The sequence below is a fragment of the Theropithecus gelada genome, chromosome 20, assembly GCF_003255815.1.
Source record: "Theropithecus gelada isolate Dixy chromosome 20, Tgel_1.0, whole genome shotgun sequence".
Taxonomy (NCBI): Eukaryota; Metazoa; Chordata; class Mammalia; order Primates; family Cercopithecidae; genus Theropithecus; species Theropithecus gelada.
The window spans coordinates 55,765,727-55,790,748 of NC_037688.1; the positions used below are offsets into that span (position 1 = coordinate 55,765,727).

A 25,022-nucleotide genomic window follows, 5' to 3' on the forward strand; every position below is an offset into this window, starting at 1 on the left:
ATGCCTCTCTTTCTGGTGTGTGTATATTTATTACTAGACTGGAATCATCCTATGTATATGTCATCAATTGCTGTTTCCTGTCCCTTTACATAACATGAGCTGCTTCCTGAAATTTTATTTATTTTATAGACAGAGTCTTGTTCTGTCACCCAAGTTGGAGTTCAGTGGTGCAATCTCAGCTCACTGCAACCTCAACCTCCTGAGTAGCTGGGACACCCACCACCACGCCTGGCTAATTTTTGTATTTTTAGTAGAGACAGGTTTTCACCATGTTGGCCAGGCAGGTCTTGAACTCCTGATCTCAGGTGATCCACCTGTCTCCCAAAGTGCCATGCCCAGCTAATTTTTAAATTGAGACCAGGTCTCCCTGTGTTGACCATGCTGATCTTGAACTTCTAGGATCAAGTGATCCTTCTGCCTGGGCCTCCCAAAGTTCTTGAATTCCAGGCACGAGCCATCGTGGCCTGATTTTTTAAAAGAAACAGAAATTTGGATTTTATTGTGAAATCTCCCCATCTTAGTATATTGGATTTCATTATTTTTACATCCGGCAGATAATGTGTCAATGTCAAAACAAGGTTTGAGGGAGGTGCAGCTCACACATGAGTGTGAAAACCCAGTCATCACGCTTATGAACTACAAAAGGATCTGGATTTAATTATTTAAAAGACAGCTTGGCCAGGCCCGGTGGCTCACGCCTGTAATCCCAGCACTTTGGGAGGCCAAGGCAGGTGAATCATCTGAGGTCAGGAGATTGAGACCATCCTGGCCAACATGGTGAAACCCTGTCTTTACTAAAAATACAAAAATTACCTGGGTGTGCTGGTGCAAGCCTGTAGTCCCAGCTACTCAGGAGGCTGAGGCAGAAGAATCACTTGAACCCAGGAGGCGGAGGTTGCAATGAGCCAAGATCACGCCACTGCACTCCAGCCTGGCGACAGAGTGACTCTGGCTCAAAAAAAAAAAAAGACGGCCGGGCGCGGTGGCTCAAGCCTGTAATCCCAGCACTTTGGGAGGCCGAGGCGGGTGGATCATGAGGTCAGGAGATCGAGACCATCCTGGCTAACATGGTGAAACCCCGTCTCTACTAAAAATACAAAAAACTAGCCGGGCGTGGTGGCGGGCGCCTGTAGTCCCAGCTACTCGGAGGCTGAGGTGGGAGAATGGCATGAACCTGGGAGGCGGAGCTTGCAGTGAGCCGAGATCGCGCCACTGCACTCCAGCCTGGGTGACACAGCGCGAGACTCCGTCTCAAAAAAAAAAAAAAAAAAAAAAGACATTCTACTGGTCAATACTATATAAGACAAGCAAAACATTTGCTGGTCAGGTGATGAATGGTGAATTCTGCTTTCGTCACAGTTACTGTCAAGCATTCAACCACAATTTATTGAGACTTCCATGCAGACCTTTGTGGAAAGCAAAGCACTGGGGAGAGATTCCATGAACATCATTCATTTAAACACCGTTTGTTTTTTATTTTATTTTATTTTATTTATGTATTTAATTTTATTTTTTTAAGATGGAGTCTTGCTCTTGTCACCCAGGCTGGAGTGCAGTGGCACGATCTCGGCTCACTGCAACCTCTGTCTTGGTTCAAGCGATTCTCCCGCCTCCGCCTCCTGAGTAGCTGGGATTACAGGTGCCCACCCCCACGCCTGGTTAATTTTGGTACTTTTAGTGGAGATGGGGTTTCGCCATGTTGGCCAGGCTGGTCTTGAACTGCTGACCTCAAGTGATTTTTCTGCCTCAGCCTCCGAAAGTACTGGGATTATAGGCATGAGCCACTGCACCTGGCCTCTGTTTATTTATTTTTATTTATTTATTTATTTATTTATTTATTTATTTTTTTTTTTTGAGACGGAGTCTGGCTCTGTTGCCCAGGCTGGAGTGCAGTGGCCGGATCTCAGCTCACTGCAAGCCCCGCCTCCCAGGTTCACGCCATTCTCCTGCCTCAGCCTCCCGAGTAGCTGGGAGTACAGGCGCCCGCCACCTCGCCCGGCTAAGTTTTTTTGTATTTTTTAGTAGAGACGGGGCTTCACCATGTTAGCCAGGATGGTCTCGATCTCCTGAACTCGTGATCCGCCCGTCTCGGCCTCCCAAAGTGCTGGGATTACAGGCTTGAGCCACCGCGCCCGGCCATTTTTATTTATTTATTTTTTTTGAGACGGAGTCTCGCTCTGTCGCCCTGGCTGGAGTACAGTGGCCGGATCTCAGCTCACAGCAAGCTCCGCCTCCCGGGTTCACGCCATTCTCCTGCCTCAGCCTCCCGAGTAACTGGGGCTGCAGGCGCCCGCCACCTCGCCTGGCTAGTTTTTTTGTATTTTTTAGTAGAGACGGGGTTTCACCATGTTAGCCAGGATGGTCTCGATCTCCTGACCTCGTGATCCACCCGTCTCGGCCTCCCAAAGTGCTGGGATTACAGGCTTGAGCCACCGCGCCCGGCCTTATTTATTTTTGAGACGGAATCTTGTTCTTGTTGCCCGGGCTGGAGTGCAATGGCGTGATCTTGGCTCTCTGCAACCTCCGTCTCCTGGGTTCAAGCAATTCTTCTGCCCCAGCCTCCCGAGTAGTTGGGATTACAGACACCCACCACCATGCCCAGCTAATTTTTGTATTTTTAGTAGAGATAGGGTTTCTCTATGTTGGCCAGGCTGGTCTTGAATTCTTGAGTCCAGGTGATCTGCCCACCTTGGCCTCCCAGAGTGCTGGGATTACAGGCATGAGCCACCACACCCGGCCCCCATTTATTTTTTAGACTTTTATTTTATTATATTTTTTGAGACAGGGTCTCACTGTGTCCCCCAGGCTGGTGTGCAGTGGCACAATCACAGCTCACTGAAGCCTCCCAGCTCAAGCAATCCTCTTACCTCAGCTTCCTGGGTAACTAGAATGTGCCACCACACGTGGCTAATTTTTCTATTTTTTTTTTTTTTTTTTTAGAGATTAGGGTCTTGCTATGTTGCCCAGGCTGATCTTGAATTCCTGGGCTCAAGCGATCCTCCCACATTGGCCTCCCAAAGTGCTAGGATTACAGAAGTGAGGCACTGTGCCCAGACTTAAACACCTATTTATTGTGCACCTTCTCTGTACCAGGCCCTGATCTGAGCCCTTGCACAGATGTGAACAAGACCTTACTCTCCAGGGACCAGGGGAAGGAAGTGCTACTTCTGTGCTCTGGAGAACCAAGGTCTGCAATCAGAAGAGATGAGAATGGAGGCCAGGTGTGGTGGTGGTTCACACCTGTACTCACAAAACTTTGGGAGGTTGAGGCAGGATGATCACCTGAGGTTAGGAGTTCGAGAGCAGCCTGGCCAACATGGTGAAACCCTATCTCTACTGAAAATACAAAAATTAGCCAGGTGGGATTAGCCTGTAATCCCAGCTACTTGGGAGACTGAGGCAGAAGAATTGCTTGAATCTGGAAGGTAGAGGTTGCAGTGAGCTGGGATCCTGCCACTGCGCTCCAGCCTGGGGGACAGAGAGAGACTAAAAAAAAAAAATTAATTAAAAATTTTAAAAACACCAGTCACAGTGGCTCACGCCTGTAATCCCAGCACTTTGGGAGGCCAAGGCAGGTGGATCACAAGGTCAGGAGTTCAAGACCAGCCTGGCCAAGATGGTGAAACCCTGTCTCCACTAAAAATACAAAAATTAACTGGGCGCCATGGCAGGCGCCTGTAATCCCAGTTACTCAGGAGACTGAGGCAGGAGAATCACTTGAACTCGGGAGGTGAAGGTTGCAGTGAGCTGAGATCGTGCCACTGCACTCCAGCCTGGGTGACAAGAGTGAGACTCTGTCAAAAAAAAAAAAAAAATGGAATTGCTAGGACAGTCTAGACAGTTTTCACAAAGCAAGACTTTGGTCCCCTCTTCAGGACCCAGCATGGCCTCAGATCCAGCCACCAGGCCCCAAATACCTTCAAGTTTGAGTGTAGAAGGGCATATTTTGCCTTCTTTTTGTACTACCCCTGACACCCTGATGTTCTTGACTCATCTGTCTTCATCTTCCGGGCCAACTTTGCTTCCCCACAGAGGGAGGGTACTATTCCCTCACAAAACACAACTCAAGGCTCACTCTTTCGTCTTTTCCTATAGAAGAGCCAAAGGGCATGACAGTCCCCTCTGTTCCTTTAACCAACCCACTCTACCCTCACAGCCCTTCTCAGCCTTCACAGTCCATGTGCAGTCTTGAATTCTGGGCTTCATATTCTCGACACACTCCGCAAACAGAATCCCCTGGGAAGCTTTATTTATTTACTTTTTTTTTTTTTTTTTGAGACAGAGTCTCACTGTCACTCAGGCTGGAGTGCAATAGCATGATCTCAGCTCACTGCAACCTCTGCCTCCCAGGTTCAAGCGATTCTCCCGCTTCAGCCTCCCAAGTATCTGGGACTACAGGTGTGTGCCACCACACCTGGCTAATTTTTGTATTTTTGGTAGAGACAGGGTTTCACTATGTTGGCCAGGCTGGTCTCAAACTCTTGACCTCGTGATCCTCATGCCTCAGCCTCTCAAAGTGCTGGGTGAATTACAGGCGTGAGCCACCACACCTGGCCTATTTACTTATTTTTATTTTGAGACAGGTTCTCACTTTGTTGCCCAGGCTGCAGTGCAGTGGCGTGAACATGGCTTATAGCAGCCTTGACCTCCTGGGCTCAAGCAAGCCTCCTTCCTCAGTCCCCCAGGCAGCTGGAACCACAAACATGTGCCACCACATCTGCATTTTTTTTTTTTTTTGAGTGGAGTCTGGCTCTGTCGCACAGGCCATAGTACAGTGGCACGATCTCGGCTCACTGCAACCTCTGCCTCCCAGGTTCAAGTGATTTTTCTGCCTCAGCCTCCCATACAGGCATGTGCCACCACACCCGGCTAATTTTTGTATTTTTGGTAGAGATTGGATTTCACCATGTTGGCCAGGCTGATCTTGAACTCCTGACCTTACGTGATCTGCCTGCCTCAGCCTCCCAAAGTGCTGGGGTTACAGGCGTGAGCCATCATGCCCAGCCAATTTCCAGCTAATTTTTGTGTTTTTTTTGTAGAGATGGGGTTTTGCCATGTTTCCCAGACTTGTTTCAAACCTCAGAACTCAAGCAGCCCTCCCGTCTCAGCCACCCAAAGTCCTGGTTTTACAGGTGTGAGCCACCATGCCCAGCCTACCTGGGAGGTTCAAAAAAATAATAATAAAAAAATTAAAAATCCTGATGATCCACCTATTTGCTATTTACAGGAGACACTTTAGGTCCAATGATACATATAGGTTGAAAGTAAAAGGATAGACATATGCAAAAGAAAGCTGGAGTGCTTATACTAATACGAGACAAAATTTACTATAAGAAATAAATTGTGGCCGTGCACGGTGGTTCACGCCTGTAGTCCCAGCATTTTGGGACACCGAGGCATGTGGATCACTTGAGGTCAGGAGTTCAAGACCATCCTGACCAACATGGTGAAACCCCATCTCTACTAAAAATACAAAGTTAGCTGGGCATGGTGGCAGGTCTCTGTAATCCCAGCTACTCGGAAGGCTGAGGCAGGAGAATCGCTTGAACCCGGGAGGCAGAGGTTGCAGTGAGCCAAGATCGAGTCACTGCACGATAGCCCGGAAAAAAAAAGCGAAACCCCAGCTAAAAAAAAAAAAAAAAGAAAGAAAGAAATTGAGGCAGGGCGCAGTGGCTCATGCCTATAATCCCAGCATTTTGGGAGGTCAGGGGCGTGTGGTTCACTTGAGGCCAGGAGTTCGAGACCAACCTTGCCAATATGGCAAAACCCTGTCTCTACTAAAAGTACAAAAATTAGCCAGGCATGGTGGCCCGTGCCTGTAGTTCCGGCTACTCAGGAGGCTGAGGGAGGAGTATCACTTGTACCTGGGAGGCAGAGGTTGCAGTGAGTCGAGACAGTGCCACTGCACTCTAGCCTGGGTGACAGAGCAAGACTGTGTCTCAAAAACACAAACAAAAAAAAAGTTAACCAGGTGTGGTGGTATGCACCTATAGTCCCAGCTACTTGGGAGGCTGAGGCAGGAGGATCGCTTGAGCCTAAGAGATTGAGGCTGCAGTGAGCTGTGATCACACCACTGCACTCCAGCCTATGCAGCAGAGTGAGACTCTGCCTCAAAAAGAAAAGAAGAAGGAAAAAGAGGAAGAGAAAAAGGAGAAGAAAGAAGAAGAAGAAAGCGAAGAAGGAGGAGCCAGGCATGGTGACTCACACCTGTAATCCCAGTTTAGGGAGGCTGAAGTGGACGGATAGCTTGAGGCCAGGAGTTCAAGACCATCCTGGCCAACATGGTGAAACCCTGTCCCTACTAAATAAAAAAATTAGCCAGGCATGGTGGCACATGCCTATGGTCACAGCTACTCAGGAGGCTGAGGCACAAGAATCACTTGAACCCAGGAGGTGGAGTTTGCAGTAAGCTGAGATCTTACCACTGCACTCCAGCCTGGGCGACAAGAGACTCCGTCTCAAAATAATAATAATAATAATAATAATAATAATAATGAGCAGAAATAAATGCAACAGAGAATAAAAAACAATAGAGGAAGTAAGTAAAACCAAAATTTGGTTCTTTGAAAAATCCATAAAATTGACGAACCTTTAGATGGACTGACCAAGAAAAACACAGGAGACTCAAACTGCAAAACAGGAGCAAAAGAGCAGACATCACTGCCAACGTTAGATAAGTAAAAGAATTATCAGGGAACACTGAATAGCTGTATGCCAACAAATTAGATGAAATGAACAAATTCTTAGGGGAATTTAAACACCAAAATTAACTCAAGAAGAAATATAAAATCTAGGCCGGGCATGGTGGCTCACACCTGTAATCCCAGCACTTTGAGGGGCTAAGTCACATGGATCATCTAAGATCAGGAGTTCACAACCAGCCTGACCAACATGGTGAAACCCCATCTCTACTAAAGATACAAAAAATTAGCCAGGCGAGAGGCGCACGCCTGTAATCCCAGCTGAGGCAAGAGAATCACTTGAACCAGGGAGGTGGAGGTTGCAGTAAGCGGAGATTGTGCCATTGCACTCCTGCAATGAGACTCCGTCAAAAATTAATAAATAAATAAATACAAAAATTAGCTGGATATGATGGCATGTGCCTGTAGTCCCCGCTACTCTGGAGACTGAGGCAGGAAAGTCACTTGAACCCAGGAGGCAGAGGTTGTAGTGAGCTGAGATTGCACCATAGCACTCCAGCCTGGGCAACAAGAGGGAAACTCCATCTCAGAAAAAAAAGAAATATAAAATCTAAATTCGTCTATTATAAGTAAAGACTTGTGCTGTGTCATACAGGTTGGAGTGCAGTGGCACAATCTCAGCTCATGGCAACCTCCGCCTCCTGGGTTCAAGTGAATCTCGTGCCTCAGCCTCCCAAGTAGCTGGGATTACAGGTGCGTGCCACCAGGCTCGGCTCATTTTTTTGTGTTTTAGTAGAGATGGGGTTTCACCACGTTGGCTAGGCTGGTCTTGAACTTCTGACGTCAGCTGATCTGCCTGCCTTGTCCTCCCAGCGTGCTGGGATTACAGGTGTGAACCACCTCGCCCAGTCCATTCTTTTGCATATAGATATCCAGTTGTCCCACTGGTATTGTTGAAAAGATTGTTCTTTCACCATTAAGTGGTCTTAGAACCCTTGTCAAAAATTAATTTTCCATATAGAAGAAGGTTTATTTCTGAGCTCTCTAATCTGTTCCATTGGTCTAATATATGTGTCTATTTTTTTCTCTCTTTTTTTATTTTTGAGACGGAATCTCACTCTGTTGCCCAGGCTGGAGTTCACTGGCATGATCTCAGCTCACTGCAACCTCTGCTTCCTTGGCTTGAGTGATCCTCCCACCTCAGCCTCCTGAGTAGCTGGGATTATAGGTGCAGGCCACCATGCCTGGCTAATTTTTGTATTTTTTGTAAAGACTGGGTTTCACCATGTTGCCCAGGTAGATTTTGAACTCCTGGGCTCAAGCAATCCACCCACCTCAGTCTCCCAAATTGTTGAGATTACAGGCGGCCTTGTATGTCTATCTTTATGCCAGTACCACACTCTTTTGATTGTGGTAGCTTAGTAGTAAGTTTTGAAATCAGGAAATGAGAGTCCTCCTGGTTTCTTCTTTTTCTGCACACCTTTTTTTCCTCTTTTTTTTGCATCATTTAGGATGTCTTGTGATTCCACATAAATTTTAGGATGTTTTTTTCTATATCTGCAAAAATATTAATACCATTTGGATTTTGATACAAATTGCGTTGAAACTGTAGATTGCTCGGGGTAGTACTGTCATCTGAACAATATTAAATCTTACATTCAGGCCAGGTGCGGTGGCTCACACCTGTAATCCCAGCAGTTTGGGAGGCTGAGGCGGGCAGATCACTTGAGGTCAGGAGTTCAAGACCAGCCCTGCCAACATGGTAAAATCCTGTCTCCACTGAAAATACAAAAAAAAAAAATTTAGCTGGGTGTGGTGCCACATGCCTATAGTTCCCGCCACTCAGGAGGCTGAGGCAGGAGAATCACTTGAACCCAGGAGGCAGAGGTTGCAGTGAGCTGAGATTGCATCACTGCACTCCAGCCTGGGCGACAGAGCAAGACTCTGTCTCAAAAAACAATAAATCTTACATTCTATGAACATAGGATATCTTTTTATTTATGTCTCTTTAATTTTTTGTAGTTTTCAGTTACAAATATTTTGTCTCATTGGTTACATTTATTCCTATTTGATTCCTTCTCGTGGCTTTTTTTTTGTTTTTTTTTTTGGAGATGGAATTTCGCTCTTTTTGCCCAAGCTGGAGTGCAGTGGCACGATCTTGGTTCACTGCAACCTCTGCCTTCTGGGTTCAAGCGATTTTCCTGCCTCAGCCTCCCAAGTGGCTGGGATTACAGGCACCCACCTTCATGCCCAGCTAATTTTTTTTTTTTTTTTTTTTAGACCTAGTTTTGCTCTTATTGCCCAGGCTGGAGTTGATCTCGGCTCACCCCAACCTCTGCCTCCCGGGTTCAAGCCTTGCCTTAGCCTTCCAAGTAGCTGGGATTACAGGCATGCACTACCACGCCCAGCTAATTTTATTTGTATTTTTAGTAGAGACAGAGTTTCTCTATGTTGGTCATGCTGCTCTCGAATTCCTGACCTCAGGTGACCCACCCGCCTTGGCCTCCCAAAGTGCTGCAATTACGGGTGTGAGCCATCGTACCGGGCTGCATGGTATTTTAAATAGAGTTGTTTTCTTAATTTCTCTTTGGGATTATTCAGCATTACTGTAAAGAAACGCAACTGATTTTTGTGTGTTGACTTTGTATGCTGCAACTTTGTTGAATTAATTTATTAGCTCTAATAGTTGTGTGTGTATATAAACCTTATGTTCTTATAAGATCATGTCATCTGCAAGTACAGATAATTTTACTTTTTCCTTTCCAATTCGGGTACTTTTTACTTATTTTTCTTGCTTAATTTCTCTGGCTAAAAATTCCAATACTATGTTAAATAGAAGTGGCCAAAGTGGTTGTTCTTGTTTTGTTCCTGATCTTATGGGGAAAATTTTCAGTCTTTCATCATTGAATATGATATTAACTCTGTTTTTCATGTATGGCCTTTACCATGTTGAGGAAAATTCTTCTAGTTCTAGTTTTATTTTGGGTCTGGTTCTCTCACCCAGGCCGGAGTGCAGTGGCCTGATAATGGCTCCCTGCAGCCTCCACCTCCTGGGTTCAAGCCATCCTCCCACCTCAGCCTCCCAAGTAGCTGGGACTACAGGCATGCACCACCATGCCCAGCTTAATTTTTGCTTTTGGTAGAGACATGGTTTTGCCATGTTGCCAAGGCTGGTCTTGAACTCCTGAGCTCCAGCGATCCACCTGCCTCGGCCTCCCAAAGTACTAGGGTTACAGGCATGAGCCACTGTGCCCGGCTGAGTGTTTTTTTAAAATCTTGAAAGAGTATTGGATTTTGCCAAATACTTTTTCTGCATCAACTGAGACAATTATAAGTTTTTTCCCTTTATTCTATTAATGTGGTATATGACATTGATTAATTTTCATATGTTAAAATATCTTTGCATTCCAGGAATAAATCCAACTTGTTCATGGATAAAATACTTTTCTTTTTTTCCCTGAGACAGAGTCTTGCTCTCCAGCCCAGGCTGGAGTGCGGTGGCGCAACCTTGGCTCACTGCAACCCCCACCTCCTGGGTTCAAGCAGTTCTCCTGCCTCAGCCTCCTGAGTAGCTGGGATTTACAGGCACGTGCCACCATGCTTGGCTAATTTTTGTATTCTGAGACGGAGTCTCACTCTGTCACCCAGGCTGGAGTGCAGTGGCGTGATCTCGGCTCACTGCAAGCGCCGCCTCCCGGGTTGACGCCATTCTCCTGCCTCAGCCTCCTGAGTAGCTGGGACTACAGACGCCCGCCACCACACCCGGCTAATTTTTTGTATATTTAGTAGAGATGGGGTTTCACCGTGTTAGCCAGGATGAAACTGGCTAACACGGTCTCCTGACCTCGTGATCCGCCTGCCTTGGCCTCCCAAAGTGCTGAGATTACAGGCGTGAGCCACCGCGCCCCGCCCAATTTTTGTATTCTTAATAGAGAGGGAGTTTCATGTTGGCCAGGCTGGTCTCAAACTCTTGACCTCATGATTCGCCCACCTCAGCATCCCAAAGTGCTGGGATTACAGGCATAAGCCACCACGCCCAGCCCCATAAAATCCTTTTAATATGCTGCTGAAATTGGTCCCCTATTATATATATATATATATAATATATTTAAATATGTATTAAATATATAATATACAAATATGTATTAAATATGTATAATATATAAATATATATATATTTTTTGAGATGGAGTCTCACTCTGTCACCAGGCTGGAGTGCAGTGGCACGATCTCGGCTCACTGTAACCTCCGCCTTTTGGGTCCAAATGATTCTCCTGCTTCAGTCTCCTGAGTAGGTGGGACTACAGGTGTGCGCCACCACGCCCAGCTACTTTTTGTACTTTTCGTAGATACGGGGTTTCACCATGTTGGCCAGATTGGTCTCGATCTCTTGACCTCGTGATCCGCCTGCCTCGGCCTCCCAAAGTGCTGAGATTACAGGTGAGAGCCACCGTGCCGGGCCGTATATATATATATTTTTTGAAACAGAGTCTCACTTGTTAACCCAGGCTGGAATGCAGTGGCACAATCTTGGCTCACTGCAACCTCCACCTCCCAGGTTCAAGCAATTTTGTATTTTCAGTAGAGATGGAGGTTCACCATGTTGCCCAGGCTGGTCTCAAACTCCTGACCTCAAGTGATCCACATGCCTAGGCCTCCCAAAGTGCTGGGGTTACAGGCGTGAGCCACTGGGGATATGTTTTAGTCCCCAGCAGGATCTGTTTTGGTCCAATTTATGGAGGAGGAGGAAGGAGGAGAGTGAGGAGGAGGTGGAGGAGGAGAGAGGTCCCAAGGAGGCCTCCCATCAAGTTCCGTTCCCAAGGCAATGCTTCCCTGCTGATGCTCAGCCAGCAGTGAAAGAATGCTGCACACCCAGCCACAAACACGAATGAAATCATGTTCTTCACTCCAGCATGGATGCAGCTGGAGGTCATTATCCTAAGCAAATTAACCCAGGAACAGAAAACCAAGGACTGCGTGTTCTCACTTATAAATGAGATCTAAACATTGAGTACATATGGCCGGGTGCGGTGGCTCACACCTATGATCCCAGCACTTTGGGAGGCTGAGGCAGGCAGGTCATCTAGGTCAGGAGTTCAAGATCAGCCTGGCCAACATGGCGAAACTCTGTCTCTACAATAATACAAATATTAGCCGGGCATGATGGCGGGTGCCTATAATCCCAGCTACTCGAGCGGCTGAGGCAGAAGAATCACTTGAACCCGGGAGGTGGAGGTTGCAGTGAGCCGAGATTGCACGATTGCACTTCAGCCTGGGTGACAGAGCGCAACTCCATCTCAAAAAAAAAAAAAAATGAGTACACACATGGACATAAAGATGGGAACAATAGACACCAGGGCCTCCTAGAGTGGGGAAGGACAGTGGAGAGTAAGAGTTGAAAAACTATTGGGTATTATGCTCACTACCTGGATGACAGGATCATTCATAGCCCAGACTTCAGCATCATGCAGTATACACGGGTAACGAAGCCCCACACGCCTCCCTGAATCTAAAATAAAAACTAGGAGACCAGGCTCAGTGGCTCACATCTATAATCCCAGCACTTTGGGAGGCCAAGGTGGGAGGATGGCTTGAGCCAAGGAGTTCGAGACCAGCCTTGGCAACATAGAGAGACCCCCACCTTTACAAAAAATTAGCAGGGTGTGGTGGAACGTGCTATAGCACCAGCTACTCAGGAGGCTGAGGTGGGAGGATTGCTTGAACCTGGAGGGGTGAGGCTGCAGTGAGCTGTGATCAAGCTACTGCACTCCAGCCTGGGCAACAAAGCAACACTCCATCTCAAAAAATAATAATAATATGGCCGGGCACGGTGGGTGGCTCATGCCTGTAACCTCAGCACTTTGGGAGGCCAAGGTGGCTGAATCACCTGAGCTCAGGAGTTCAAGACCAGCCTGGTCAACATGGCAAAACCCTGTCTCTACTAAAAATACAAAAATTAGCTGGGTATAGCAGCAGACGCCTGTAATCTTAGCTACTTGGGAGGCTGAGGCAGGAGAATCCCTTGAACCCGGGAGGCAGAGGTTGCATTGAGCCGAGATTGCACCACTGCACTCCAGCCTGAGCGACAGAGCAAGACTCCATCTCGAGAAAATAATAATTTTTAAAAATACATTTTTTTAAAATGCAGCATGGCCTGTGAAACGCAGAGCAACACAGCAAGACCCTCTTCTGGGTCACAGGTGAGACTTCCCCATGCACCCGTCAGACCTCAGGTTTCTCTCATCACTTTTCCCAAGCCCCCCACCTTTTTTTTTTTTTTTTTTTTTTGAGACTGAGTCTGGCTCTGTCACGCAGGCTGGAGTGCAGTGGCATGATCTTGGCTTACTGCAGCCTCCGCCTCCCAGATTCAAATGGTTCTCCTGCCTCAGCCTCCCTAGTAGCTGGGATTACAGGCGTGCATCACCACATCCAGCTAATATATATATATATTTTTTGAGATGGAGTTTTGTTCTTGTTGCCCAGGCTAGAGTGCATTGGCACGATCTCGGCTCACCACAACCTCCGCCTCCCAGGTTCAAGTGATTCTCCTGCCTCAGCCCCCAGAGTAGCTTGGATTACAGGCATGCGCCACCACACCCGGCTAGTTTTGTATTTTTAGTAGAGATGGGATTTCTCCATGTTAGTCAGGCTGGTCTCAAACTCCCAAACTCAGGTGATCTGCCCGCCTTGGCCTCCCAAAGTGCTGCCATTACGGGAGTGAGCCATCGCTCCTGGTTCTAATTTTTGTATTTTTAGTAGAGATGGGGTTTCGCCATATTGGCCAGGCTGGTCTCGAACTCCTGACCTCAGGTGATCCTCCCACCTTGGCCTCCCAAAGTGCTGGGATTACAGGTATGAGCTACCTCGCTCGACCTCCCCGAGCCTTTTAAAATAGAATCAAAGGCTCTATTTCTTCAACTCTCCTTTGTCCACAAGATGACAGTTCTTGGGAATAACCACTCCCAAGTTTTTAGGTTCTTCTCACTATTGCCCTCAACTTCCTCGTAACCCCAACCTCTCCCAGAATTGCCTGCATATGAGATAGAAGGTCTCAGACAAATGGATGGAAGTGTTTTGTTTTATTTTACTTTATTTTATTCTATTCTATTTTATTTTTTTGAGATGGAGTCTCACTTTGTCACCAGGCTGGAATGCAGTGGCACAATCTCGGCTCACTGCAACCTCTGCCTCCCAGATTCAAGCGATTCTCCTGCCTCAGCCTCCCAAGTAGCTGGGACTACAGGTGCGTGCCACCACACCCAGCTAATTTTCTGTATTTTTAGTAAAGACTGGTTTTCACCATGTTGGCCAGGATGGTCTCCATCTCTTGACCTCATGGTCTGCCCATCTCAGCCTCCCAAAGTGCTGATATTACAGGCGTGAGCCACCGCACCCGGCCAGGAAGTGTCTATTAATAATAGTCCATCTGGCTGGGCACGGTAGCTCATGCCTGTAATCCCAATACTTTGGGAGGCTGAGGCAGGTGAATCACCTGAGGTCGGGAGTTTGAGACCAGCCTAACATGGAGAAACCCCGTCTCTACTAAAAATACAAAATTAGCCGGGCGTGGTGGCGCGTGCTTGTTTTAATCCCAGCTACTCGGGATGCTGAGGCATGAAAATGCTTAAATCTGGGAGGCAGAGGTTGCAGTGAGCCGAGATCGCGCCACTGCACTCTATCCTGGGCGATGGAGTGAGACTCCATCTCAAAATAATAATAATTGTTCTTGGTTCTTCCTTGTATAAATGGTGTTCCATGACAGGTGGTGGCTGGTTCATCCCACAACTCCATCTCTGAGAGCCTTTCCAGAGGTAACCATTGGATTTACGATTAATCTAAACACTTTATCCATTCTTCTCATTTTGACACGCAGAATATTAAGAAATATATTCAACAGTTGAGATTTAATAAAATTGATCATTTTTACTGCTTCAACAAGGACATTCTGAAATGAAACTGCGACCAGGTGTGGTGGCTCAAACCTAGAATCTCAACACTTTGAGAGGCCAAGGTGGGAAGATCGCTTGAGCCCAGGAGTTCAAGACAAGCCAGGGCAACATAGTGAGGCCCTCATCTTTACAATAAATAAATAAATAAATAAATAAATAAACATTACACGGGCATGGGTACACACCTGTAGTCCCAGCTACTTGAGAGGCTGAGGTGGGAGGATTACTTGAGCCCAGGAGTTCGAGGCTGCAGTGAACCCAGATTATGTCACTGCACTCCCGCCTAGGCGACAGAGCAAGAACGTCTCTCAAAATAATAAAGGAAGAAAGAGAGAGAGAAACAAGACTTGCCTTTCCTTTTTTTTTTTTTTTTTAAATACCGTGAGCACGTACTAGTGCCAGTTTTCTGTCTGTTGCCTCCCAGCTCCAAATCCATTCATTGCCCCATTTGCTACCAGATGTGGAACTGGCAAACATTTCTTCTTTGCCAGTAGAGGGCGCAGGAGGGATGCTACAGGAGGAAGGGGCTTGTCCTAGTTCCTCCTCTCTCCCATCCTCCCCCCCCCCCCCCCCCCCCCCCCCCCCCCCCACGCCCCCGTGGCAGGCATCCCTACACCGGACACACAGTGGCATTCAACTTCCTGCCTGCCGGCCGCAGGGCCTGGTTCCCAGCCTGTCAACCTTGGCACCCCAGCACCCCAGTGGGAGGGGTTTCTGCTTGTGATCCCCTGGCCACCAGCCTTGACCAGCTGGTTGCGGACCAGCTGTGACCTGTGGCAACCCAGCCAACCTCACCATCCAGTGGGCTGCAGCCACCTCTCTCCAGTGAGGTCTGAGCCCCAGCCTTAAGGAGGCTACCCCCTTCCAGGTTTGTTCTTTCTCTGGGCTCTCTCCCTCACCCTTTAGGTATTTTTTTGGTTGTTGTTGTTGTTTGTGTGTGTGTGTTTTGTTTTTGTTTTGTTTTGTTTTTTGAGACAGAGTCTCCCTCTGTCACCCAGGCTGGAGTGCAGTGGCGTGATCTCGGCTCACTGCAACCTCTGCCTCCTGGGTTCAAGCGATTCTCCTGCCTCACCCTCTGGGGTAGCTGGGACTACAGGTGCATGCCACCACACCCAGCTAATTTTTATATTTTTAGGAGAGACGGAGTTTCACTATGTTGGCCAGGCTGGTCTCGAACTCCTGACCTCGTTCATGATCTGCCTGTCTCAGCCTCCCAAAGTGCTGGGATTACAGGTGTGAGCCACCGCACCCGGCCCTATGGGTGTTTTTTAGAGTTCTCTTTGATTCACACTTAGTTGCAATCCCCTGTAAATAGTTCATTGTTCTTCTGTTAAAACTTCCCTGTTTAGGCGGCCGGGCGCGGTGGCTCAAGCCTGTAACCCCAGCACTTTGGGAGGCCGAGACGGGCGGATCACGAGGTCAGGAGATCAAGACTAGCCTGGCTAACACGGTGAAACCCCGTCTCTACTAAAAAAATACAAAAAACTAGCCGGGCGAGGTGGCGGGCGCCTGTAGTCCCAGCTACTCGGGAGGCTGAGGCAGGAGAATGGCGTAGACCTGGGAGGCGGAGCTTGCAGTGAGCTGAGATCCGGCCACTGCACTCCAGCCTGGGCGACAGAGCGAGACTCCGTCTCAAAAAAAAAAACAAAAACAAGAACAAAAAAACAACTTCCCTGTTTAAATGACTCTGGTTTCCGCCTTGTGACTGGATCCCAATCGATGCAGCATTAGTACAAGAGGGGTGCCTGGAGATAGATCCACAAGGATAGCATTTGGGGACTGGTATATCCATGCCCTTGGGTTTGAGCTTTGTCTGAGCTCCAAGGGAATGGGAACTGGACGTTAGTAATCTGTGATGTGTTGTGGCATCGAGTTAATCAGACTGTCGCCTACGGCTTGTCTTTATGAAGTACCAACTCCAGCACATGCCCCGGGAGCCCAAGTGGCTGCTGTACTTGACTGTGATGTCAATAACGATGACTGTAAGGGCCGTGGCGTGGGATGGATTATTCTCTGCACTGCGTCACTTCCAGAAAGAAAACCAGAAGCTTGGCTGGGCATGGTGGCTGACGCCTGTAATCCCAGCACTTGGGAAGGCGAAGGCAGGTGGATCACGAGGTCAGGAGAGCAAGACCATCCTAGCCAACATGGTGAAACCCTATCTCTACTAAAAAATTAACTGGGCGTGGTGGCACACACCTGTAGTCCCAGCTACTCAGGAGACTGAGGCAGGAGAATTGCTTGAACCTGGGAGGCGGAGGTTGCAGTGAGCCGAGATTGCGCCGTTGCCCTCCAGCCTGGTGACAGAGCAAGACTCCGTCGCACCAAAAAAAAAAAAAAAAAACCGACAAACTTGGGTCCTTAAACCCTCAGCGCGTGTCACAATCTGGGAACCAGGAATATTCGCAGGTAAGCCCTGAAAGTATTGATTATTTCTTGTAGCCAAAAGACTGATTTTGCTGAAAGTGGAAAACAAAAACGTAATTGTATGGAGGAATCCTGCTTCCAAGATGGAGAAACAGACAATTTCCCCTCCCAGGGAGAAGTAAAACTGTCTTTTTTCACAGAGGACACGATCATCTATGTGTAGAATATCCGATGAAAGCTACAAAAATGTTCCAAGAACTGATAAGTGATTTTAGAAAGGGAGTAGAATACAAATCAATATACTGTTTCTAAAATATATGTGGGCTAGGCTGGGCACGGTGGCTCACGCCTGTAATGCCAGCATTTTGGGAGGCCAAGGCAGGAGGATCACTTGAGGTCAGGAGTTTGAGACCAGCCTGGCCAACATGGTGAAACCCAGTCTCTACTAAAAATATAAAAATTAGCTTGGTGTGGCGGGCACCTGTAATGCCAGCTACTCAGGAGACTGAGGTGGGAGAATCGCTTGAACCGTGGAGGCAGAAGTTTCAGTGAGCAGAGATCGCACCACTGCACTCTAGCTAGGGCAACACAGCAAGACTTCATCTTGGGGGAAAAAAAAAGGCACTTAAGAGAATGAAAAGATAAGCCATAAATTGGGAGAGAATCTTTGCAATAATAAGTAACAAAAACAATAATAATATCTGGGCCGGGCAGAGTGGCTCACACCTGTAATCCCAGCACTTTGGGAGGCCAAGGCAGGCGGATCACAAGGTCAAGAGTTTGAGACCAGCCTGGCCAACATGATGAAACCCTGTCTCTACTAAAAATACAAAATGTAGCCGGACATGGTGGACACACCTGTGATCCCAGCTACTCGGGAGGCCGAAGCAGGAGAATTGCTTGTACTTGAGAGGCGGAGGTTGCAGTGAACAGAGATTGCGCCACTGCACTCCAGCCTGAACGACAAGCGAGACTCCATCTCAAAAAAAAAAAAAAAGCCTATGGTTATTAACTGTATGATTCATCAGTAGGTACTTTGCAGACATTTTTGAATCTGTCATAAGATATTGAACCAGTACTGTCAATTGTGAACTTCATTTGCTTGTGTGGACTTAACTGTGATTAGTTCCATAAATTTTTGTTAGAAATACAAGCTGAATATTCTTTTTTTTTTTTGAAATGGAGTCTCGCTTTGTCGCCCAGGCTGGAGTGCGGTGGCGCGATCTCGGCTTACTGCAAGCTCCGCCTCCCGGGTTCACGCCATTCTCCTGCCTCAGCCTCCCGAGTAGCTGGGACTACAGGCGCCCGCCACCACGCCTGGCTAATTTTTTGTATTTTTAGTAGAGACGAGGTTTCACCGTGTTAGCCAGGATGGTCTCGATCTCCTGACCTCGTGATCCACCTGCCTTGGCCTCCCAAAGTGCTGGGATTATAGGTGTGAGCCACTGCGCCCGGCTACAAGCTGAATATTCTGACTTGCGGTGCCATATAGCAGTTTGATGTTTTGGCCGTGCTAAATTTTATGTTTTTGTTTTGTTTTGTTTTTTTGAGACAGAGTCTCACTCTGTCACCCAGGTTGGAGTGCAGTTGTGTGATCTTGGCTCACTGCAACCTCTGCCTCTCATGCTCAGGCGACCCTTGCACCTCAGCCTCCTAAGTAACTGGGACTACAGGCATGTGCCACCATGCCTGGCTAGTTTTTGCATTTTTTTGCCGAGACAGGGTTTTGCCATGTTGCCTGGGCTGGTCTTGAACTCCTGGGCTCAAGCAATCTGTCTGTGTCGGCCTCCCAAAGTGCTGAGGTTATACATGTGAGCCACCACACACAGCCATATGGTTTTTAACTCCGGGCTGAGATTGAAAATTTTTTTCCTTTTCTTTTTTTTTTTTGTTTTTTTTGTTTTTTTGAGACTGAGTCTCATTCTGTCACCCAGGCTAGAGTGCAGTGGTGCACTCCAGCCTGGCTCACTGCAATCTCTGCCTCCTGGGTTCAAGGGATTTTCCTGCCTCAGCCTCCCAAGTAGCTGGGATTACAGGTGCCCACCACCACACCCGGCTAATTTTTTTTGTATTTTTAGTAAAGACAGGGTTTCACTGTGTTGGCCAGGCTGGGAACTCCTGACCTCAGGTAATCCACCCGCTTCGGCCTCCAAGATTGCTGGTATTACAGACGTGAGCCACTGCACCCGGCCTGAAATTTTTCTAAATAAGAACAGGCCAGGTGCAGTGGCTCACGCCTGTAATACCAGCACTTTCTGAGGCCGAGGTAGGCAGATCACTTGAGGACCATACTGGCTAATACGGTGAAACTGTGTCTCTACTTGTTTTTTTTTTTTTTTTTTTTTTTTGAGACGGAGTCTCGCTCTGTCGCCCAGGCTGGAGTGCAGTGGCCGGATCTCAGCTCACTGCAAGCTCCACCTCCCGGGTTTACGCCATTCTCCTGCCTCAGCCTCCCGAGTAGCTGGGACTACAGGCGCCCGCCACCTCGCCCGGCTAGTTTTTTTGTATTTTTAGTAGAGACGGGGTTTCACCATGTTAGCCAGGATGGTCTCGATCTCCTGACCTTGTGATCCGCCCGTCTCGGCCTCCCAAAGTGCTGGGATTACAGGCTTGAGCCACCGCGCCCGGCCACTGTGTCTCTACTAAAAATACAAAAAATTAGCTGGGCGTGGCGGCATGTGCCTGTTGTCCCAGCTACTCCAGAGGCTTAGGCAGGAGAATTGCTTGAACCCGGGAGGCAGAAGTTGAAGTAAGCCTAGATCATGCCACTGCACTCCAGCCTGGGCAACAGAGCAAGACTCCGTCTCAAAAAAAAAAAAAAAAGAACCACACATAACCACTGCTATCAAACACTGAGAGGCTTTGGTAGCTAGCTTTTGAAGCAGGCTTGATAATATCTCTTAATAATTCAACCTAAAATTATAAGGCAAAACAGCACTTATATGTTTAACATATGCTGCTGTAAAGTAACTTTGTTGATGGTATATTGTTTGAATAACAAGCGACGTCAACCTGCCTTATATACAGCCCATCATATCAAAAGTTAAAACAAAGAGCAAGATGTCCATTCCCACATGAATTTTCAGGAGCTACATTTCCAATCTCAAACTGTAGTTCCAGCAGCATTTTTAGGACTTCAGTGAAATTGAGACACATCTCAAGTGATTAAACCACAATGTAGTGACATGCTAAAAGGCAAATATCAAAAGAAAAAGTCAATCCAAGGCCGGGCGCGGTGGCTCAATTCTGTAATCCCAGCACTTTGGGAGGCCGAGATGGGCGGATCACGAGGTCAGGAGATCGCGACCATCATGGCTAACACGGTGAAACCCCGTCTCTACTAAAAAAAATACAAAAAACTAGCCGGGCGAGGTGGCGGGTGCCTGTAGTCCCAGCTACTCGGGAGGCTGAGGCAGGAGAATGGCGTAAACCCGGGAGGCGGAGCTTGCAGTGAGCTGAGATCTGGCCACTGCACTCCAGCCTGGGCGACAGAGCGAGACTCAAAAAAAAAAAAAGAAAAAGTCAATCCAAACAGAATTTTTTTTTTTTTTGAGACAGGGTTTTGCTCTGGTGCCCAGGCTGGAGTGCAGTGGCACGATCTCAGCTCACTGCAACCTCTGCCTCCCAAGTTCGAATGACTCTTGTGCCTCAAGTCGCTGGAATTACAGGCACATGCCCCCACGCCTGGCTAATTTTTTTGTATTTTCAGTAGAGAGGGGGGTTTTGCCATGTTGCCTAGGCTGGTCTGGGACTCTTGGCCTCAAGTGATCCACCTACCTTGGCCTCTGAAAGTACTGGGATTAAGTGAGCCACTGCACCTGGCCAGAATCCAAATAGAATTCTATAAATGCCTTTCAAACGATGAATGTGCTCGTGACATCATATGCTTGTGGATTGCTATCTGTATTTGGCAATACCTATCTGCAGGAAAAACTATTTTTGCCAAATCTCATTACAGATTAGAATTAACAGGTAAACATTTGTCATGGATTTTGATGATAGGGAACACTGACTTTGTTCTTTTTTTGTTTTGTTTTTTGAGATAGAGTCTCGCTCTGTCACCCAGGCTGGAGTGCAGTGGTGTGATCTCGGCTCACTGCCACCTCTGCCTCCTGAGTTCAGGCAATTCTCGTGCCTCAGCCTCCCCAGCAGCTGGGATAACAGGCATGCGCCACCATGTCTGGGTAATTTTTGTATTTTTAGTAGAGACTGGGTTTTGCCATGTTGGTCAGGCTGGTCTCAAACTCCTGGCCTCAAGTGATCTACCCGCCTTGACCTCCCAAAGTGCTGGGATTACAGGTGTGAGCCACCACGCCTGGCCTGGGAACACTAACTTTGAACCGCAATTAAGCAAAATGTTATACACACACAAAGAGAATTCACTTCTTCTCTTTACTAGACCTGTATTTAAATATTATACTCAATTATTATACATCTAATTTCAACAATAAAAAAATGTGTTTTCTCTCGCTATGGAAATTACCTACATAATATACGAATTTTTTTTTTTTTTTTTTGAGACAGCGTCTTGCTCGGTCCCCCAGGCTAGAGTGCAATGGCGTGATCTTGGCTCACTGCAACCTCAGCCTCCCGGGTTCAAGCGATTCTCCTGCCTCAGCCTCCCGAGTTGCTGGGACTACAGGCACCCGCCACCACACCCAGCTAACTTTTATATTTTTAATAGAGATGGGTTTTCACCTTGTTGGCCAGGATGGTCTCGATCTCTTGACCTCATGATCCGCCCTCCTCAGCCTCCCAAAGTGCTGGGATTACAGGCGTGAGCCACTGTACCTGGCCATAATATACTAATATTTATCTGTTGTCGTATGACACCTAAAATATTTACTATTTGGCCCTTTACAAAAAACATTTGCCAACCTCTGCTCTAGAAAATGCAAATTGGGTCGGGCATGGTGGCTCACACCTGTAATCCCAGCACTTTGGGAGGCTGAGGCGGGCAGATCACCTGAGGTCAGGAGTTCGAGAGCAGCCTGGCCAACGTGGTGAAACCCTGTCTCTACTAAAAATACCAAAATTACCTGGGTGTGGTAGTGGGTGTCTGTAATCCCAGCTACTCAGGAGGAGGCTGAGGCAGGAGAATTGTTTGAACCCGGGAGGCGGAGGTTGCAGTGAGCTGAGACTGCGCCATTGCACTCCAGCCTGGGTGACAAGAGCGAAACTCTGTCTCGAAAAGAAAGAAAAAGAAAATACAAATCAACTTATGGTGACAGAAAGCAGATCAGTGGTTTCTTGGGTGTGAGGGGTCAAGGAGGGGCAGGTGGGAGAGATTACAGTCACAAGGAGACTTCTGGGTGATGCATACATTCACTCTCATGATTGTGGTAATGACTTCACAGGTATAAATGTAAAATATATGTCAAAACATCAAATTCTGCCTGGACACAGTGGCTTATGCCTGTAATCCCAGCACTTTGGGAGGCTGTGGCAGGAAGATTTGCTTGAGGCCAGGAGTTTGAGACTAGCTTGGGTAATATTGTGAGACCATGTCTTTACCAAAAAAAGTTTTTTTTTTTTTAATTAGCTGGGCATGGTTGTGCACACTTGTAGTCCCAGCAACTCTGAAGGCTGAGGCGGGAGGATGGCTTGAGCCCAGGAGTCCGAGGCTGCAGTGAGCTATAATTGCACCAGTGCACTCCAGCCTGAGCAACGGAGCAAGACCTTGTCAAAACAAAACAAAACAAAACAAAACAAAACAAAACAAAAAAGCTGGGCACAGTGGCTCACACCTGTAATCCCAGCACTTTCGGAGGCTGAGGCAGGTAGATCACCTGAGGTCAGGAGTTCGAGACCAGCCTGGCCAACATGGTGAAACCCTATCTCTACTAAGAATCCAAAAATTAGCCAGGTGTGGTAGCATGCACCTGTAATCCCAGCTACTCAGGAGGCTGAGGGAAGAGAATTGCTTGAGCCCGGGAGGCGGAGGTTGCAGTGAGCCAAGATCATACCACTCTACTCCTGCCTGGTTGATAGAGCGAGACTCCGTCTCAAAAAAAAAAAAAAAAAAAAAAAAAACAACCTTGCTCTAGTAGCCAAAAACCTAAGTTGAGTTGCCACAATGACGAGTCATAGTGTCTCGCCCAGATTTTAGACCTAAGTCAGCATAGATCCAGAGGAGTCACTTAATTGGAGAGAAGATTGGTTCTCCCTGAGAGAGGAACTATGCCCTGTTTACTAGAGTGTGCATCAGGGAGAAGAAAATACCCAGACCTTTTGAGGATTCCTAGACATTGGCTCTGAATTAATGCCAATTTCTGAGGATCCAACATGCCACTGTGGCTCATCACTAAAAGTAGGGGCTTAAAGACAGATGGTCAGGTGCTAGACGGAGTCTTAGCTCAGCCCCAACTCACACCAACTCACAGAGGGCTCAGTTGTTCTATGGTCCCACCCTGTGGTTATTTCCAAATTTCTGAGAGTATAATAGGAATAACCATCAATGGCAACTGCAATCCCACACTGGCTCTCCCACCCCTGGAGTGAGAGAATCATGGTGGAAAGGGCTAAGGGAAAGTCCCTGGAACTTCCACTTCCTGTCAAGACAGTTAACCAGAGGACCGGGTGCGGTGGCTCACGCCTGTAATCCCATCGCTTTGGGAGGCCAAGGCGGGCGGATCACGAGGTCAGGAGTTCAAGACCATCCTGGCTAACACAGTGAAACCCTCGTCTCTACTAAAAATACAAAAATTAGCCGGGCGTGGTGGCGGGCGCCTGTAGTCCCAGCTACTCGGGAGGCTGAGGCAGGAGAGTGGCGTCAACCTGGGAGGCGGAGGTTGCAGTGAGCCGAGATCATGCCACTGCACTCCAGTCTGGGTGACACAGCAAGACTCTGTCTCAAAAAAATAAATAAATAAAAATAAAGTTAACCAGAAACATTATCACATCCCTGGAGAATTGCAGAGACTAGTGCCACCCTCAAAGACTTGAAAGGGGCCAGGTGGGGTGGCTCAGGCCTATAATCCTAGCACTTTGGGAGGCCAAGGCAGGTGGATCACCTGAGGTCAGGAGTTCGAGACCAGCCTGGGCAACATGGTGAAACCCCATCTCTACTAAAAGTACAAAAATTAGCTGAGTGTGGTGGCAGGCACCTGTAATCCCAGCTACTCAGGATGCCGAGGCAGGAGAATCACTTGAACCTGGGAGGTGGAGGCTTCAGTGAGCTGAGATTGTACCACTGTACTCCAGCCTGGGTGAAAGGGTGAAACTCTGTCTCAAAAAAAAAAAAAAAAAAAAGACTTGAATGGGCAGGAGTTTGGCATATGCTGGTTGGACGGATCTTAGAGAATGACTGTGGACTATGGGAAACTCATTTAGATGGTGACTCCAATTGCAGCTGCTGCCTCACATGTGGTATCTTTAGACAGCAGAAGAAATCAGCATGAGCCCTAGTGTGGTGCAATGACTTATTAAAGACTCAGTTAAGGCCAGATGTGGTGGCTCACGCCTGTAATCCTAGCACTTTGGGAGGCCAAATCACTTGAGGTCAGATGTTTGAGAACAGCCTGGCCAACATGTAAAACCCCATCTCCACTAAAAATACAAACATTAGCTGGGCGTGGTGGCGCATGCCTGTAATACCAGCTACTCTGGAGGCTGAGGCAGGAGAATCACTTGAATCTGGGAGGTGAAGGTTGCAGTGAGCTGAGATCATGCCACTGCCCACGCAGTTAAGAAATCACTTTAGAGACCACACCCCAGAAAGAATGGTTTGGGTTTTTTTCCCGTACAGAGCCTGGGATTGTTTTTTTTTTTTTTTTTTTTTTTTGAGACGGAGTCTCGCTCTGTCGCCCAGGCTGGAGTGCAGTGGCCGGATCTCAGCTCACTGCAAGCTCCGCCTCCCAGGTTTACACCATTCTCCTGCCTCAGCCTCCCGAGTAGCTGGGACTACAGGCGCCTGCCACCTCGCCCAGCTAGTTTTTTGTATTTTTTAGTAGAGACGGGGTTTCACCGTGGTAGCCAGGATGGTCTCGATCTCCTGACCTCGTGATCCGCCCGTCTCGGCCTCCCAAAGTGCTGGGATTACAGGCTTGAGCCACCGCGCCCGGCC

At 47.7% G+C, this 25,022-nt stretch overlaps 1 non-coding gene across 1 annotated transcript; it reads right to left on the minus strand.

The window, feature by feature from the left end:
* Positions 1-544: 544 nt before the first annotated feature.
* LOC112614891 lies at positions 545-648 on the minus strand. The gene has a single exon (XR_003117192.1). It is a non-coding gene; the product is annotated as a small nucleolar RNA U13 (small nucleolar RNA).
* Positions 649-25,022: the final 24,374 nt, after the last annotated feature.